The sequence below is a fragment of the Triticum aestivum genome, chromosome 3A, assembly GCF_018294505.1.
Source record: "Triticum aestivum cultivar Chinese Spring chromosome 3A, IWGSC CS RefSeq v2.1, whole genome shotgun sequence".
Lineage (NCBI taxonomy): Eukaryota > Viridiplantae > Streptophyta > Magnoliopsida > Poales > Poaceae > Triticum > Triticum aestivum.
Genome location: NC_057800.1, coordinates 737,358,367 through 737,377,748, shown reverse-complemented (window position 1 = coordinate 737,377,748; position 19,382 = coordinate 737,358,367).

Genomic DNA, 19,382 nt, shown 5'->3' with positions numbered 1-19,382 from the left:
GGGCGGGGAACTGATGCAGATGAATCTGAAAACGCCAAGTGCTTTCTTATATACTAAGAGTATTGGTCCCGGTTGCTGCCACAAACCGGGACCAATGCACCCCTTTAGTCCCGGTTGCTGGGACCAACCGCGACCAAAGGCCTTGTGCTGCCCTGCGTCAAAAGTTTAGTACCACCTCGCTAGCTGAGAGAGCTCGAGAGTGGTTTATAAGCGCTGCTGCACCTTCCCTCTTGAGCTCCTCTCAATTGCAGGCTTTCGGGCCTAACCGTGCGCTGTGTGCCTGTGGGCCTACTGGGCCTCCTGCAGGCCTGAATCCTGGCCCATGCTAGGGTTTCTAGTCGTATTCAGGCCATGGGGGCCCAGTAGGTGGCAGTTTTTTTTCTTTGTTGCTTTATTTACTTTATTTTGTTTCTACTTACAACAAAATACTTATTGTTCCTATTTTTATTTTTTTCCAGTTTTTTGTTTTGTTTTCTGCATTATTTATTTTCTTTTGTTTTTTGCTTTATTTTTTAATTCTTTTTTCTTTTAGTTTTAAAAAAATTATAAACTTTCTGTTAGTGCCATTAGTTTTAGAAAAATTATAAACTTTCTGTTAGTGCCATTAGTTTTCAAATTTGAATAGTTAAAATTTGAATTCTTTGAAATTTGTGTGAATCACAAGTTTGTGATTAACTTTACTAAAAAAATGAACATAGATGCGCCTATAGAGAAAATTCAACCTAAATTCTTAATAAATTTCTATGAATTTCAGAGAAATTCACTATGAATTTAGGTCAAATTCCCTGTATAGGGGCATCTATTTTCACTTTGAGAGGAGCTCAACAAGGCAGAGAGGGACGGGCTTATAAACCGGTGTGAGCACCCTTCGGTTGGCGAGGTGGGACTAAACTCTGAGCGCAACGAGGACCAACTCTTTAGTCCCGGTTTGTGGCACAAACCGGGACTAATGGTCATGGGCCAGGGGCGAGGCGCATTGGTCCCGGTTCATGCGTGGAACCGGGACCAAAAGGTCCAGACGAACCGGGACCAATGGCCCACGTGGCTGCCCTCTTGAGAGTGTTCTTGGTGAGAACATAGTTGACAAGGAGCGAACTGGGATTAATGGTATTACGAGGGCCGAACCATAAGACATTAAAGCATTTCAAATGAACTCTGAAAAAGTTGAAAGTTGGCATGGTATCATAATTTCACCCACATAGCATGTGCATGTACAAAACGGACAATGGTATCATACTCGTCTGTTACAAAGTTGGCATGGTATCATCATAATAGTTGCGGGATAAAGTCTTCACTTTTTCTTCGCTTGTGTCATTTTCTTATTGCGCCGTAACCATGGATAATCTTCATCGTTTATTAGGATGCTTGGGTAAGCCTTGACTTTGAAGGGAGGAATTTCATGAAACTTCTCATAATCTTCAGACATGTCTGTCTTGCCCTCCACTCCCAGGATGTCCCTTTTTCCTGAAAGAACTATGTGGCGCTTTGGCTCATCGTATGATGTATTCGCTTCCTTATCTTTTCTTTTTCTCGGTCTGGTAGACATGTCCTTCACATAGATAACATGTGCCACATCATTGGCCAGGACGAACGGTTCGTTGTGTACCCAAGATTTTTCAGATCCACTGTTGTCATTCCGTATTGTGGGTCTACCTGTACCCCGCCTCCAGACAGATTGACCCATTTGCACTTAAACAAAGGGACCTTAAAATCATGTCCGTAGTCAAGTTCCCATATGTCCACTATGTAACCATAATATGTGTCCTTTCCCCTCTCGGTTGTTGCATCAAAGTGGACACCGCTGTTTTGGTTGGTGCTCTTTTGATCTTGGTCAATCGTGTAAAATGTATTCCCATTTATCCCTTATCCTTTGTAAATCAATACAGTCAAAGATGGTCCCCTGGACAACAAGTACAGCTCATCACAAACAGTGTTGTCACCTCTGAGACGTGTTTCCAACCAACTGCTGAAAGTCCTGATGTGTTCACATGTAATCCAGTCGTCGCACTGCTCCGGGTGTTTGGAGCGTAGACTGTTCTTGTGTTCATCGACATACGGGGTCACCAACGTAGAGTTCTGTAGAACTGTGTAGTGTTCTTGAGACCAAGAATATCCGTCCCTGCATATTATTGAGTCCCTTCCAAGCGTGCCTTTCCCAGTCAGTCTCCCCTCATACCGCGATTTAGGGAGACCTATCTTCTTAAGGCCAGGAATGAAGTCAACACAAAACCCGATGACATCCTCTGTTTGATGGCCCATGGAGATGCTTCCTTCTGGCCTAGCGCGGTTATGGACATATTTCTTTAGGACTCCCATGAACCTCTCAAAGGGGAACATATTGTGTAGAAATACGGGCCCAGAATGACAATCTCGTCGACTAGATGAACTAGGACGTGCGTCATGATATTGAAGAAGGATGGTGGGAACACCGGCTCAAAACTGACAAGACATTGTGCCACATCACTCCTTAGCCTTGGTATGATTTCTGGATCGATCACCTTCTGAGAGATTGCATTGAGGAATGCACATAGCTTCACAATGGCTAATCGGACGTTTTCCAGTAGAAGCCCCCTCAATGCAACCGGAAGCAGTTGCGTCATAATCACGTGGCAGTCATGAGACTTTAGGTTCTGGAACTTTTTCTCTCGCATATTTATTATTCCCTTTATATTCGACGAGAAGCCAGTTGGGACCTTCATACTGAGCAGGCATTCAAAGAAGATTTCTTTCTCTTCTTTTGTAAGAGCGTAGCTGGCAGGACCTTCATACTGCTTCGGAGGCATGTCGTCTTTTTCGTGCAAACATTGTAGGTCCTCCCGTGCCTCAGGTGTATCTTTTGTCTTTCCATACACGCCCAAGAAGCCTAGCAGGTTCACGCAAAGGTTCTTCGTCACGTGCATCACATCGATTGAAGAGCGGACCTCTAGCTCTTTCCAGTAGGGTAGGTCCCAAAATATAGATTTCTTCTTCCACATGGGTGTGTGTCCCTCAGCATCATTCAGAACAGCTAGTGCGCCGGGACCCTTTCCAAAGATTACGTGTAAATCATTGACCATAGCAAGTACGTGATCACCGGTACGCATGGCGGGCTTCATAATGAACTTCCGCTTCATGCACATCCAAGGAGGAAGGTTATACATACATAGAGTCACGGTCCAGGTGCTGTGATTGCTGCTCTGCTCCCCGAAAGGATTAATGCCATCCGCGCTTAAAGCAAACCATATGTTCCTTGGGTCCTTTGCAAACTCATCCCAGTACTTTCTCTCGATTTTTCTCCACTGCGACCCGTCAGCGGGTGCTCTCAACTTCCCGTCTTTCTTACGGTCCTCACTGCGCCATAGCATCAACTTGGCATGCTCTCCGTTTCTGAATAGACGTTTCAACCGTGGTATTATAGGAGCATACCACATCACCTTTGCAGGAAATCTCTTCCTGGGGGGCTCGCCATCAACATCACCAGGGTCATCTCGTCTGATCTTATACCGCAATGCACCGCATACCGGGCATGCGTTCAGATCCTTGTATGCATCGCGGTAGAGGATGCAGTCATTAGGGCATGCATGTATCTTCTGCACCTCCAATCCTAGAGGGCATACGACCTTCTTTGCTGCGTATGTACTATCGGGCAATTCGTTATCCTTTGGAAGCTTCTTCTTCAATATTTTCAGTAGCTTCTCGAATCCTTTGTTAGGCACAGCATTCCCTGCCTTCCACTGCAACAATTCTAGTACGGTACCGAGCTTTGTGTTGCCATCTTCGCAATTGGGGTACAACCCTTTTTTGTGATCCTCTAACATGCCATCGAACTTCAGCTTCTCCGTTTGACTTTCGCGTTGCGTCCTTGCATCGACAATGACCCGGCGGAGATCATCATCATCGGGCACATCGTCTGGTTCCTCTTGATCTTCAGCAGCTTCACCCGTTGCAGCATCATTGGGCACATCGTCTGGTTCCTCTTGATCTTCACCAGCTCCCCCCGTTGTAGCATCACCGTATTTAGGGGGCACATAGTTGTCATCGTACTCTTCTTCTTTGTCGTCTTCCATCATAACCCCTATTTCTCCGTGCCTCGTCCAAACATTATAGTGTGGCATGAAACCCTTGTAAAGCAGGTGGGAGTGAAGGATTTTCCGGTTAGAGTAAGACATCGTATTCCCACATTTAGTGCATGGACAACACATAAAACCATTCTGCTTGTTTGCCTCAGCCGCATCGAGAAACTCATGCACGCCCTTAATGTACTCGGAGGTGTGTCTGTCACCGTACATCCATTGCCGGTTCATCTGCGTGCATTATATATAATTAAGTGTGTCAAAAACCATTATAGAACATCATGAATAGATAATTAAGTGACCAAATTAATAGAAGTTCATCATCACATTAAAAACAAAGTACATACATAGTTCTCATCTAACAACATATAGCTCTCCAGAGCATCTAATTAATTAAACCATACATTGAAACTATGTAAAACATTTCAATGCGAAAACAAATGCGATCATAATCGCAACCAAGGTAAAAATTGATCCAACGACATAATGATACCAAGCCTCGGTATGAATGGCATATTTTCTAATCTTTCTAATCTTCAAGCGCATTGCATCCATCTTGATCTTGTGATCATCGACGACATCCGCAACATGCAACTCCAATATCATCTTCTCCTCCTCAATTTTTTTTATTTTTTCCTTCAACAAATTGTTTTCTTCTTCAACTAAATTTAACCTCTCGACAATAGGGTCGGTTGGCATTTCCGATTCACATACATCCTAGATAAATAAAATCTATGTCATGTTGGTCGGCATAATTTCCATAAACAATAAATGAACCAATAGTTATAAAGATAATATACATACCAAATCCGAATCATAGACAGGACGAGGGATGACGGGGGCGGATACCAAAACCATCGCACTATATAAGATGCAATAATAAATGTAAGAAAATGATACAAGTATATATGTAACTATACAAGTAAGAATATTTTTCCTTTCAGAAAGAAGATAAGAACAAGAGGCTCACCACGGTGGAGTCGGCGATGAGCTCGGTGCGGGTGATCGATGGCGGTGAAGACGGGGACGGGGCGTGACGGACCGCTAAACCTAGAAAAATATTGAGGAAAATGGAGCTTGGAGGTCGAGCTTGGAGAGGAGAAAGCTTAAGTAGTGTGGCTCGGGCATTCCATCGAACACCTTGTGTGCATAGGAGGTGAGCTAGAGCACCACCAATCCCTCTCCCCCTCGGCGGCCAGAAAAAACAGAGCAGTGTGCTCTGCTCTTACGCGAGGGGGTATATATAGGCACCTCATGGTTGCCGCTCCCTTGTTACGAGTAGTTCTCGACATAGAGCTCTGCTCACCGGCCATGGCAACAACGGACGAAGAAGAAGCACTTATGAGGAGGAAAGGTAGAGTAATTTTCGGTTAGGTAGTTCCCCTTTTTATAACCTAAGTACTAGCACTAGTACTAATACCTACATAGTGGGAACACGTTCAAGTTTGGTACGTACTAGTAGGTGTGAGCAGGCTTTTGAATGTGATGGGAACAAGGTAAAGATTAATTGATGGTTTTGGTTTCGAGGCCCGAAACGGCTCCCGATGAGTTTAGCGGAACATAAATTTCAAGTACTACACTGCTCAAATGCGTAAATATTATGTTACTGTCAAAAATTGGCACAAAATATGAAGGAGACCAATGGAAGTACTACGAGCAACCCATGATTTAACTACTCGCATGCGCGCAGTGGAGTAATAATGTCTTTCTTCCGCCCTCACGTCCACTCAATTTGCATGCGCTGTATTAATTGACCATCAATGAAGTGAACGACTTTACATGCGTCAAATTATCACATGGGGTGGATCTTGGTACAAAATTGCGCCCGCCCGTGTACCCGCGTGTGCATGCGAGGGAATGAGTGCGTGCGTGGCATGCGTGCACATCTTCGCTTCATGCATGTACCGCCAGTATAGCTCAGGGAGGATGAGTACATTCTTCTGGAACCAGCAACACGTCACTGTGATCAATCCACGCAAGGAGGTCGCGACAACGCCTCCACATGTGCCACGTGGCTTCATGAACTGTAAGAGAGACACTGTGTAGCGTGCCATTGGTATTCTAATTTACGTGTTTTGCACATACTTGAAGTACTAGTAAGGTACACGTGCGTTGCATGCATCAAATTTTGCAACCAAATTATGAATAAATACCACACTATAGCATGTAAGCTCTGAGTCATATATGCCTGATGTAGCCCTTCGTTTAATTCTTATAGTTCATCTCATTCAAAATCAATTAGTTTTTATAAAAATCTAAGAACGCAGGAATAGGAAAAACATGGGATTATAGTGGAATGTCGTCTTGAATCCTACAGGATTGTACGAGTGTTTGATTGTGCATAGAAAAAACGCAGAATTATCTCAAAGAGGTTTGAGTGGATGGGATGTTTCCTATGAAATCTAGTGCAAATGAATCATATGGAAAAATTCCTATGGTTTACAATCCTACGAATCAAACAACCAAGATAGGAAAAATTCCTAATGATTAGAATCCTCCAAAATTCCTTTGAGAATCCTTTGAATCAAAGAAGCCCTTAATCTATTTTATGATTCATGGAATTGTGCGTTGTAAAGCATAAAGTAAAAACAAACAATGGCAATTCAACTAGAAAAAAAGTTTGGGCAGTTATGATACGGAAGATTCTAGAACAAAAGAGAACCACTGTTGTTTTGAGGTTTGTGCATTATGCTTAAGTTCAACCATGGAGTCTGCTAGATTGTACATGTGGAAAAATCCGGTGGGGGCTAGAAGATGGTGCGAGGGGCCGAGTGGAGGGAGACTATGAAGGAATGCACAAGTGCGAGATCGATATTTAGAGAGAGGGGGCGAACACGTGCGATGTTGCACGCAGTGGCGGAGCCATGAAAAATAAATGAGCTAGGGGGCCAAGCATTGCTAATCCTTTATGAGGAGGGTCAATTCATGAACTTAAACCATTTTTAGCAGCAATTGTCTAATGATCACATTCATATTAGCCTCGATATATAGTGATGTTAGGGGGGAGGGGGCAGGGACCTTACTGCCCCCTGTCTTCGCCATTGTGCACGCGTCTGAGAGATGAAGCGGAAGGCATGGATGATGAGAGGGGGACGTTGGACATATAATTAATGTGGGTGTATTAGCTATATATGTTAATCCTATATAGAGAGGTATAGATTGATCGATGTGGACGTGGGAAAGAGGATGAGACCTCACTGGATATATCGATTGATCGGTTTGTGTGGAAAACTATGAAAGACCTAGCTATATACATACATACATAGAGGAACATCGATCATTGCGCATGCACGCGTGAGAGATAAGGAATGCCCGATATGATGGAGAGGGGGATGTGTGTGGGTGTGTGCCTTCATGGGAGACCGACCTGAAGAAAAAGATTGCATGTGTGCGATGGATAATGCCGACTGGTAGTGTGTGTGCATGCATGCACGAGAGAGAGTTAATGGTACAATTATAAAGAGAAGACTACTGTGTGGGTGTAAAAGAATAGGTGAGGTCATAATCAATGTAAAGTTGAATTCAAATATTTGAATAAGAGATCCTGATGTTTGAAACCCATGCATGCATGAATATAACGAAGATCTACGCGGTGTGGTTTGGAAACGAGCATGTTGTAATGTATACACATTGAACAAGGTCAGACTGATATGAATTTGAGATACCGATGGCAGACATCATTTGGCCACGTCGCATCTGTGCATGGACACACTATTCTAATTGGAGATGATGGGCGGCTTTCGCATCACATATCTATATCTATACCCCTATATATATTATATTTTATATTTTTTATATTGTGTGCGGGTAACTTTAACTTTGAAAGATGGTCGTTGGATGAGGCGAATCCGATGGTCCAAAGATGGCAAATTTGAGCACTACTGGCCGTTGGATATCATCTAGATTCCACCAGATTTCGCCACATGTATAATCCAGAAGACTCCGTGGTTGAACTTAAGCATAATGCACAAACATCAAAACACAAGCACTTCTTATTTGTTCTAGAATCTTCCGTATCATAATTGCCCTAATGTTTTTTACATGATTTTCCATTATTTGTTTTTACTTTATGTCTTACGACGCACAATTCCATGAATATTAAAATAGATTAGCTTTCTCATAAAAACTAGATTATTTTGAATGAAATGAACTATAAGAATTAAACGAACATCTACATCATGCATATATGACTCAAAGCTTGCATGTTATAATGTGGTATTTATTCATAATTTGGTTGCCAAATCTCATGCGTGCAATGCACGTGTACCTTACTCTAGTCTAAATGATGTTTGTGTGTGTGTTGTGCGTGTTGAGGTGAAAATTGTCTTTTTTTGTACACGTTAAGCTTGTTCTTCCGAAATTTCAAGCTAGCGTCTCTGTCTATCGTGCTGCGAAACTCCCGCCTCTTCAACCCGCGCCTTGTTAGCCCGAAATATTTAAGATATATCTTTGTCTCGTTGTGCTCTGACAACTCCCTCCATCTCAACTCGCGCCTTGCTATTCCGAAATTACAACTCGCGAGAAAACTCCCACCTCCTGTGAAATCTCGACACGCAAAATGCCCGTGGTACCCCTGAACTGAAAGAACCTCCTAAAATCGGTGGGGGTACTTTCGTAACTTACCCCACATTTCGAACAAGCGCGTCTCTAAGCCATGGTTCCCCACTACCATCCCATCTGCCCACCCATTCGTACACCGAGGCCATGAAAACCCGCGACGAAACCCCACACCCTGCTCCGTCCGCCACCCAGCCGGAGCCTCTTCCCCGACGATGTCGTCCACAGCAACCCCCCGACGTCCCTCATCCACTATACCGGATGAGGATCTGTCGTCGATCTCATTGTCCCGCCGGTTCAGCCACCCCGTCCTCCACCTCCAAGGAGCTGCCCCGACGTTCCCCTCGTCTTTCGCGCCACCTCCATTCCCACACCGCCGTCTTCACCTGCACCACTGGAAGAGCATCATCATCACCTTTTCCTCGGATGAAGTTGCGGCCTAATCGGCGCCACCAAAGAGGTTGTACACTAGTCGCCACATTTTCTTCTTGATTCGATCTCACGATGCTGCCGGCGCTCGGTCTCGAGCCGACACGGCGTGGCTCCATCCATGGCGGCGTCGCCAGCCACTTCCTCCACGGCGTCGCTCCCTCGGCGGTGACGTCCACATCAGTAGGAGCTGCTGCTGCTTTAGCTCTCGCTCGCGCTGCTGCTCTGCTCTTGGTCTTGGTCCCCTGCCTGGTCTGCTCTTGCTCGCGCTGCTGCTCTCGCTCTTGCTCTTGCTTGCGATGCTGCTTCGATTTAGCTACACTTCAGTCGACTGAATCGACTTTTGGGTCAGTCGATTTTTAGGGGGTGGGGGGCTCGCCGGGGTGAAGGAAGAACCAGCCGTAGAGGGGAGGGGGGCTCGCCGGAGAGGTACCCCACTATCTATCTTAGGGTTCAGGATGGGGGCGGTGGTCGCCGGCGATGGCGGGGCGTTGGCGGGGCGGTGGCGTGGCGATCACCGGAGAAAAAGCTATGCACGGGGGGGCCTAGAGGGATGGCCGGCGCGGCGGCGGACCGGCGGTGGGGCGTGTTTTCAGGGCGGGCGGGGCGGCGCACCGCCGGCCACGGGCGGCGGGGGGCTGCTGTTTGGCCGGTGGTGGCTGGCGGCTTAGGGGGGTGGAGGTTGAAGATGAACCGCAGACCCTTGATTTCGTATCCAACGTCTGCAAAATCGACTGACCAGAGATGAAAAAGTCAGTCGACCGACGTGTAGCCTCACCTTGCTAGTGCGTTCAGTTTCGACAGCAAAATTCAATTTCGACAGCAAAATTCAGTTTCGACAGTTAAGTTCAGTTTTGACAGTTAAGTTCAGTTTCGACAGTTAAATTCAGTTTCGACAGTTAAGTTCAGAGATGAGTGGCTAAAAGTGCAACTATCCCTAGGTGGTTTTGGTAATTCATAACAACATATAGCTCATTGAGCTAATGCTATTCCAAGATGATCATTTCAGGAAAGCTCAATGATTGGCATGGCATGGATGGTGAAAGTGGAACCCTCAAAATGCTAAGGACAAAGGATTGGCTCTAGCTCATATGCTCAAGACTCTTCATTTTACATTTTAGTGGTCCAAGATCACATTGAGTCCATAGGAAAAGCCAATACTATCAAGGAGGGATGAGGTGTTGCTTAATGAGCCTCTAGCTTCATGTGCTTAATGATATGCTCCAAAATCCTCAGCTACTTTCCCATATCCACATTTGACCTAAATCCAAAGCCAAACTCGGCCCTACCGATTCTTTCAACCTGGCGCCACCGAGTTTCACTTGTCATAGCCATTGCCAAACCCTAAGCAAATCGGTTCTACCTATAGGGATCTCGGTCTCACCGAGATGGGATTGCAATTTCTCTATTTCCTTTTCGTAACTTTTCGGTCTCACGGTAAGAGCGGATCGGTCCCACCGAGATTGCAATGTAAACTCACTGTTTCCTTTTCGTAACATTTCGGTCTCACCAAGAAGAGCGAATCGATCCCACCGAGTTTGCCTGACCAACCCTCTGATTAGCTTATTACCAAATTGGTCTCACCGAGTTTGTGTAATCGGTCTCACCGAGATTACGTTATGCCCTAACCCTAACCATATCGGTCCTATCGAGTTGCATGTCAGTCCCACTGAAAATCTCTAACGGTCACTAGCTTTACTATTTCGGTCCGACCGAGTTTGTTGATTCGGTCCCACCGAGATTGGTAAATTGTGTGTAATGGTTGGATTTTGTGTGGAGGCTATATATACCCCTCCACCTCCTCTTCACTCGTGGAGAGAGCCATCAGAACACATCTAAACTTCCAACTCATATGTTCTGAGAGAGAACCACCTACTCATGTGTTGAGGCCAAGATATTCCATTCCTACCACATGAATCTTGATCTCTAGCCTTTCCCAAGTTGCTTTCCACTCAAATATTCTTTCCACCAAATCCAAATCCTGTGAGAGAGAATTGAGTGTTGGGGAGACTATCATTTGAAGCACAAGAGCAAGGAGTTCATCATCAACACACCATTTGTTACTTCTTGGAGAGTGGTGTCTCCTAGATTAGCTAGGTGTCACTTGGGAGCCTCCGACAAGATTGTGGAGTTGAACCAAGGAGTTTGTAAGGGCAAGGAGATCGCCTACTTCGTGAAGATCTACCGCTAGTGAGGCAAGTCCTTCGTGGGCGATGGCCATGGTGGGATAGACAAGGTTGCTTCTTCGTGGACCCTTCATGGGTGGAGCCCTCCGTGGACTCGCGCAACCGTTACCCTTCGTGGGTTGAAGTCTCCATCAACGTGGATGTAGGATAGCACCACCTATCTGAACCACGGGAAAAACATCCGTGTCTCCAATTGCGTTTGAATTCTCCAAACCCTTCTCTTTACATTCTTGCAACTTGCATGCTTTACTTTCCGCTGCCAATATACTCTTTGTATGCTTGCTTGAATTGTGTGATGATTGCTTGACTTGTCCTAAAATAGCTAAAATTTGCCAAGAACTAAAATTGGGAAAAGGTTAAGTTTTTATTTGGTCAAGTAGTCTAATCACCCCCCTCTAGACATACTTTCGATCCTACAAGTGGTATCAGAGCTTTGATCTCCATTTGCTTTGATTTCCATAGCTTTTGGTGGTCATAGCCTTGGTTTCACAACCTAGGAGAGTATGGCGTCTAGCGAGGGAAATTATCACCGTAGAGGTCCTTACTTTGATGGTACTAATTTTGCTAGTTGGAAGCATTAAATGAAAATGCATATTCTTGGACATAACCCCGTCGTTTGGGCTATTGTGTGTATTGGTTTGCAAGGTGACTTCTTTGATGGGAAAGAACCAAACCGTGAAGCTACCGCAGATGAGTTGAAGATGTTGCAATACAATGCTCAAGCTTGTGATATTCTCTTCAACGGATTGTTCCCCGAAGAATTCAACAAAATCAGCCGTCTTGAGAATGCAAAGGAAATTTGGGACACTTTGATTGATATGCACGAAGGTACCGACTCCGTCAAGGAATCCAAATTGGATGTGCTTCAAAGTCAACTTGACAAGTTCAAAATGAAGGATGGTGAAGGTGTCGCTGAAATGTACTCTAGGCTTGCTCTCATCACAAATGAGATTGCCGGCTTAGGGAGTGAATAGATGACCGATAGATTCATCATCAAGAAGATTCTAAGAGTCTTGGATGGAAAATATGATACCGTGTGCACATTGATCCAAATGATGCCCAATTACAAAGATCTCAAGCCAACGAAGGTAATTGGAAGAATTGTTGCTCATGATATGTCACTTAAGGAAAAAGAGGAACTTCACAACAAATCAAGTGGTGCCTACAAAGCCTCATGTGAAGCCCCTACATCATCAAGTGAGAAACAAAACTTCAATGAAGAATTGAGCTTAATGGTGAAAAACTTCAACAAGTTCTACAAGAGTAGAAGCAAAGATAGAAGCTCCAAGTCAAGGTCCTACAATGACAAAAGATCTTCTAGTCGAGAGCGAAACTGCTACAATTGTGGAAGACCCGGACACTATTCCAATGAGTGTATGGCTCCCTACAAGAGAAGAGAAGACTCTCCAAAAAGAAGAAGCAAAAGAGTAGAATCACCACCAAGAGAGAGAAGGAGTAGAGATGATCGTTATGAACGAAGACACTCACGGAGAAGCAAGGATTCGGAAAGGAAGGAAAAATCATCAAGGAGCTACACAAAACGAAGACATCAAGCTCATGTTGGTGAATGGGTATCCGGCTCCGACTCCGACAACCACTCCGAGAGAAGTTATCACTCTGATTCCGAATATACTCAAGATGAAGGTGTTGCCGGTCTAGCACTTGTGTCAACCAACTCCTACGACATATTTGACTCACCAAATGAAGGAATTGGAAGATGCTTCATGGCCAAAGGTCCTAAGGTAACACACCCCGAGTATGTTGATTTTAATAGTGATGAAGATGACTTGTTAGGTGATGATTTGCTTGTTGACAACTCTAGTGATGAATACTATGATGAAACGTCAATTAATCATGCTAATCAAGATAAAACGAATGACAATGATAAGGAGAAGATTGAGGCTCTAACTAAAGAACTAAACACTCTTAAGTTAGCTCATGAAACTATCTTCGAAGATCATCGAGAACTTTTAAGAGCTCATGAGAAGTTACGCTTTGAAAAGCTCAATCTTGAGCAAGAGCATGAGTTTTTAAAGGCAATCAATGATGATCTCCGCAAGAAAAGTTCTTCTTACATTGCCAAGCGTTTACTCTTATCCACTTACATGCCTCAAGTCAAGTCTAGTAACAAGAACAAGAAAGATACTTCCTGTAGTAGTAACAATGATCATGCTAAATCCAATATTGTTGCTTCTAGTAGTTCTCTTGGTTCCACTAATGATTCTCTTAGCCAAGTTACACTTGAGCAAGAAAATAGCTTATTGAAGGGAATTATAGAGAAAGGAGTGTACAAAAGCCTTGCCGGGAGTAAGCAATTCGAGGAAATTGTGCGCAAGCAAGGAAGGCACCGAAAGAATCAAGGTGTTGGTTTTGAACGAAAGTTCAATGCCAATGGAGTTGAGTGGGAAGAAGATCAATACCCCAAGACAAAGTTTGTTCCTCAACAAGAGAAGTATGATCCTACTTCCTTCAAGGGGACGCAAGCTCAAGATGATCTTCCACCACAAGACTACAAGCAAAAAGGCAAGGACAAGCTTCAAGAGGAAATTGATGCATTTGAAGAAGCTCCTAAGACCTTAGTCAAGTGGATTCCCAAGACCACTTCAAGTTCCACTTCATCAAGTACGACTACAACTCCAAGGATTCCCATCAAGATGGTGTGGATCCAAAAGAAGAAGAACTAGAGAGTTCTTGAGGGTGACTCCGCCAACATACTTCACTCTTATCATTTTGGCAAGAACAAGTGCAATCAACTTCCACATCTTGCACTAGTTCAAGGAGTCACAAACCCTCTTGTTGGTAAGACAAGGAACAAGGTAACCTAAAAGTTTTCATGGACATCATCTTGTGTGTGCATCACTCTATGTCTATGGATATCCTTGTTTGTTCCTTGTGGGACTAACCCATGTAGGTATTGAAAGTGCAATTCACTCAAATGGATAGCTCCAAGTGATCTACATCAACAATGAGCATCCACATCTTCAACATCTACATGAAGTCATCATCGACAAAACCCAAGGTTAGTTCATCCCTCTTAGGGGGGATATCACATCTAGGGGGAGCTTTACTCTAAGACTTGAGCTAAAGACACTCTAAAGATGTGAACACAACAATGCTTTATGTAAAAGTGGTAACCCCACTTGAGCTTAAACGATGAGTATGACCTATGATCAAGTGTTCTCACTTGACTCCTAAGTCAATATACTCATATATAGATGACCTAGTCATCGCCAATTGCTTGATAGATGCTAGAATTGGTTGTGCATGCTTTGTCACATACTTCAATTGCCATTTTATTGTGTGAGCATGTTGGTTGCATATTTTACTCATTCGAGGACATCCACTTGTTGTTTTGATTGTTTGGTTTTATTTCCTTTTGCCAAGTGGATGGACAAGAATGCCTAAGAACCTCCTCTAGCTATCTATGCTTTTCTCGTCTCAAACTCTATTCATGCTACATCACAAAATTTGATCAAGTCAGATTCGAACCACTCTGTGTGAGGAGCACTCGGAGTCCCGATTCGTCATAGACTTAAACTTCCAAAACCTCTTTGTGATTCTCGGTCTGACCGATATCCTACTTTCGGTCCTACCGAGATCATTAAGTTGATCTGAATTTTCGATCTCGGTGCAACCGATTTGAACCATTCGGTCACACCGAGTTGCAATAACTGTATACAGTTTTGCATCTCAGTGCCACCGAGTTGTTCCACTCGGTCACACCGACAGGGTCGTGCTATATATGGGCACGGGCAAAAATTTGGAAATTTCTCCGAACCCCTTCGCCCGCGCGATAGCTCGCTCTGCCAACGTGGTCTCCGGATCGTCTCCTCGCCGCCAGCCGCCTCCAGTCGCTGGTCTCCATCGCCGTCAATAGAATTCAACCCCGCCATTGCCGCCGTAGTGAGCCTCCGCCGAACTAGGATATGGACTCGATCTTTGTGCTATCCCCAATCTGATTCCTAGCACATTGTGATCTTATTGTTCTAGCCATGATTGAAACACTCCTATCCAGTCAATGCGTTTGTAGAATAGGATTGATTCGAAAATTTTAGGGTTAGGTTTCCGCCGAAACCATCTCGAACCCACCGAGTTGAAAAACTCGGTCCCACCGATTTGGCTCATGCCATTGCACAAGTGAGACTCGGTCTGACCAAGAATTACTAATCGGTGTGACCAATTTTGGAACTTTGTGAAACCCTAGCAGTCTCGGTGCCACCGAACTATGACTCGGTCTGACCGAGTTCACTAGTTTAGGTTCCAAAACTACTTCGGTATCACCGAGTTTAAAAATCGGTAGATCCGAAATGATTTCTGTGGGAAACTAAAACTAAGATTTTGAATCATTCTTTTGCAAAAATCTCTGCATTTTGTGATGCTGATCCACTCTACCTCATCTATAAACTGTTCACAGGGTCAGCAGTCAGCTTGTTCATCATGTCAGATCAGAGTGATAGCCAAAACCTGTCAGAGCAGCAAGTGCACATGAGTGAGGGCACTAGTCCCTCCAGTTCTTCAGATGAAGGCAGCAGGAGCACTCCTAGCAACTTGCCAAAAGCTGCCACTAGACAAAGGAAGAAAATAACCTCAGAATCAGAGGATGAGGACTATGTGGCAGAAGAAGAAGCCACTTCCAAGAAAGTTGTGCTCAAGAAGGAATATAGCACTGCTGCTGCCACCAAACCAGGCATGAAGCAAAAGGTTCCTGCAAAGAGAATTCCAATGTCTAAGGCCAGAGCATCTACTCAAGTCCCTTTGGGATCTGAACCCAAAGAGGCTGCTGCAGAAGGGAAGAAGAGGAAGGAGAGGATCAAAAAGACCACTGCTAGAGTGCTTGGGAGATCCTCAATCATGAGAGATTCTGAAGAGGAAGAGGAAGAAGAGGTTGTTGCTCCAGCACCTAAGATGCCAAAGCTGATGGGTGATGCTATAAGATCAGGGGCTACTGCATCCAAGCCCAAGGAAGCACCCAAGGCTGCATCAAAGGCCAAGACAGCTCCAAAGAGGAACACAAGGAGCATACCAGCTGCTGAAAAGAACAAGGCCCCAGTGCCTGACACTGCAGAAGAAGAGGAAGGCCAAGTTCTTAGGAAGCTAAAGCCCAAGATCCCAGACCACAATGATGCTCATCCTGTGGCTGAGGACATGAAGATCAGAAGAGACTCAGGGCTGATAAAGTGGAGAGCAGAAGATCCATATGCTACAAGAAGAAGAACTGCTGTTGACTATAGGTTCCACACTAAGGAACAGCAGGACTTCTATGAGACAGTCTTGTTGGATAAGAAGCCCATTGTTTGTGACATGAGATGGGTAGATTGGAAGTTCATCAAGGACAATGAAGAGCACTATCCTGGAGTGCAAGACAGCTTCAAGGCTTGTGGAGTAGCAGACTTTGTTGGGCAGAAGCTCACAAAGTGGGATGAAGAGCTGATCATGCAGTTCTACTCCACAGCACACTTCTATCCAGGTGGAAGGATTGTGTGGATGTCTGAAGGTACGAGGTACCAATCAACAGTTGCTGAGTGGGCATAGCTCATCAATGCCCCAAAGGAGCATGAGGATGACTTAGACATATATGCCAAGAATAAGATGGACCACAACTCTATGTCCAACATGTACAAGGAAATTCCAAACAAGGCACTTGACACTTTCAAGTTTGGGTCTGTACATTATCTTCTGTCAGGGTTGCCAACTATCAATTGGATTTTGAGGCACACTCTGTTGCCCAAGTCAGGTGATCACAAGATGATCAGAGGCCATGCAATCAACTTGCTTCATATCTTTGATGTGCCACAGAAATTCAAAGTCATGAGCCTCATGGTAGTGACCATCAAGAGAACTACAGCAGATCAGAAGAGGAGCTGTGGTTATGCCCCTCAGATCCAGGAGCTAATTAACTCCAAGATGGGCACAGGCATATACCTATTGGACAAGGAACATTTGCCTATTCATCCAGATTTTGAAGATAATGAAGTTGTGATGAACAAGGATGATCCATCATCAGTTCATGCTCAAGCACAGAAGGAGAAGGCGAGGAAGGAGAAAGCTGCCAAGATGCCAACTCAAGAGGAGGCATCTGAGTATTTCCTGAAAAACAAGCAAGAGCAGCTTAGTTACTTGATTGCATCCACACTGAGGATTGAGAAAGGACTGGCCACCCTCACTCAGAATCAGGAGAGCTTGGAGAGGATCATAGAACAAAAGTTCTGTGACATGGATGTCAAAGTAACAGAGGTTCAGTCTGCAGTGGAGCAACTTCAAGATGACATGCAGGAGAGGAGAGGGAAGACTACAACTGATGCATTTGCCAGAGTGCCACGAGCTCAGAGGTCGACTGCAGTGCCAGTTCCTGACACCAGAGCCACCACCTCAGCTCCAGCCATAGCACTAGCCCAACTAGCTCCAGCATCTACTTCAGCTCCAACTCCAACCACGTCTACAGAAGCCTTCGTCCTTGGAGTGATCCAGACTCCACCACCACCAGAAGATCAAGCCTGAGAGTCGATCTAGCACTATGCATTTTCTAGGAACTTTTTGGTAACTTGTTGCCAAAGGGGGAGAAAAATGTATAGATCATAGGCTTCGAGAGAGAGTGTGTGTTGCTTTTATTCTCTCTTGCTTTATTTGGTGGTTTTTCAAACTTTGTTTGCTTTTGGTTCAGATACTTTGATATGCTTATGAGACATTGATGATCATGTGTTTGATCATAAGCTACACTTATGCATGCTAGATATATCTTATCTATCTTATGTGATCATTCACTTTCTTTGGTGATGAGTGCATGTATTTCATTCTTATCTTTTTGAGCGCTCCACCAAGATGTATGTGACATGGAAGAGTAACCCATGACTCTAACTCTTTGTGCATTCGCAGTCCAAAGCAAATTTTAAATATGCACAAATTTAGGGGGAGCTCTTACTTATCACATACTTCTCAAAGCAACGATATATTTCATTCTTATTATTATTTGTCGAAGCTTTGATCTATATGTTGTCATCAATTACCAAAAAGGGGGAGATTGAAAGTGCAACTATCCCTAGGTGGTTTTGGTAATTCATAACAACATATAGCTCATTGAGCTAATGCTATTCCAAGATGATCATTTCAGGAAAGCTCAATGATTGGCATGGCATGGATGGTGAAAGTGGAACCCTCAAAATGCTAAGGACAAAGGATTGGCTCTAGCTCATATGCTCAAGACTCTTCATTTTACATTTTAGTGGTCCAAGATCACATTGAGTCCATAGGAAAAGCCAATACTATCAAGGAGGGATGAGGTGTTGCTTAATGAGCCTCTTGCTTCATGTGCTTAATGATATGCTCCAAAATCCTCAGCTACTTTCCCATATCCACATTTGACCTAAACCCAAAGCCAAACTCGGCCCTACCAATTCTTTCAACCCGGCGCCACCGAGTTTCACTTGTCATAGCCATTGCCAAACCCTAAGCAAATCGGTTCTACCGATAGGGATCTCGGTCTCACCGAGATGGGATTGCAATTTCTCTGTTTCCTTTTCGTAACTTTTCGGTCTCACCGAAAGAGCGGATCGGTCCCACCGAGATTGCAATGTAAACTCACTGTTTCCTTTTCGTAACATTTCGGTCTCACCAAGAAGAGCGAATCGATCCCACCGAGTTTGCCTGACCAACCCTCTGGTTAGCTTATTCCAAATCGGTCTCACCGAGTTTGTGTAATCGGTCTCACCGAGATTACGTTATGCCCTAACCCTAACCATATCGGTCCTACCGAGTTGCATGTCAGTCCCACTGAAAATCTCTAACGGTCACTAGGTTTACTATTTCGGTCCGACCGAGTTTGTTGATTCGGTCCCACCGAGATTGGTAAATTGTGTGTAACGGTTGGATTTTGTGTGGAGGCTATATATACCCCTCCACCTCCTCTTCACTCGTGGAGAGAGCCATCAGAACACATCTAAACTTCCAACTCATATGTTCTGAGAGAGAACCACCTACTCATGTGTTGAGGCCAAGATATTCCATTCCTACCACATGAATCTTGATCTCTAGCCTTTCCCAAGTTGCTTTCCACTCAAATCTTCTTTCCACCAAATCCAAATCCTGTGAGAGAGAATTGAGTGTTGGGGAGACTATCATTTGAAGCACAAGAGCAAGGAGTTCATCATCAACACACCATTTG